Here is a 944-nt window from a genome sequence, read left to right on the forward strand (position 1 = left end):
AGCTTCCTTCAATATATATTCAGCACATATACTTGAACAAATGAATGAGAGCATACAGTCTTGTCTTATTGGTTTGTTGATCTGGAATCAGTCTTTTAACCAAGTTCTTTCCTATGTGTATGTTTTGCATGTGGACAATGAGATGTTTTGGGATTTCCATTTTCCTGAGAACATTCCACAGACTAATATAGTCTATACAATGAAGATCTTTTTATAATAAATGAAATACTGTCCATGATAATTTACTTCTGGTATTTTTTTCATTTTGTCAATTATAAAGCATGCATCAGCAATAATGTTTCTTGTTTCACAGCTTTCCCGAACCCAGCTTGAACAGCAGCATTTCCCTTTTCATATAAGCCTCTGCAATATTTTCCCAACAAATGTGTGAAATTAAAGCTATCATACAACAGCTTGCATGCCAGTTAAGTCTCCTTTCTTTGGCATTGGTATGTAAACTTAACTCTTCCAATCTGTTGGCCATTGCGTCATTCTCTAGATTTGTTGGAGTAAAGGTTAGAACCTTTACTGGTTCTTCTATTAATCACCATAATTCTATAGCTCTTCCATTAATTCATGCAGCCTTCCAACTTGGTTATGACCGGTGCTGATTTAACCACAATGCTTACAATATAATTGTAAAACATTACAATATAGAAATTGAAACAGAATTCAGAGCATAGAAGACAGTAACTTTAAATACTTTAAGAGAACAATTAACATAAAAGATTTGTAAGCAGTTACCAGGCACAATTTGAAATGGAAGAAAGGCTCTCTCAATTCTACCCCACCCCCCAGCCACCACCACTGCCGCCCATTTTATGATCAGGCTGGGCTTCAACAATTTCAGCAACAGGTTCTCTGCCCAGTTGCTGGGTGGGCATGGCCATCATGGGCATGGCCATTATGGGCTTGCCTAGTCGGTCTCCTGCACCATGGCGGGA

Source organism: Thamnophis elegans, chromosome 1 (assembly GCF_009769535.1).
Source record: "Thamnophis elegans isolate rThaEle1 chromosome 1, rThaEle1.pri, whole genome shotgun sequence".
Taxonomy (NCBI): Eukaryota; Metazoa; Chordata; class Lepidosauria; order Squamata; family Colubridae; genus Thamnophis; species Thamnophis elegans.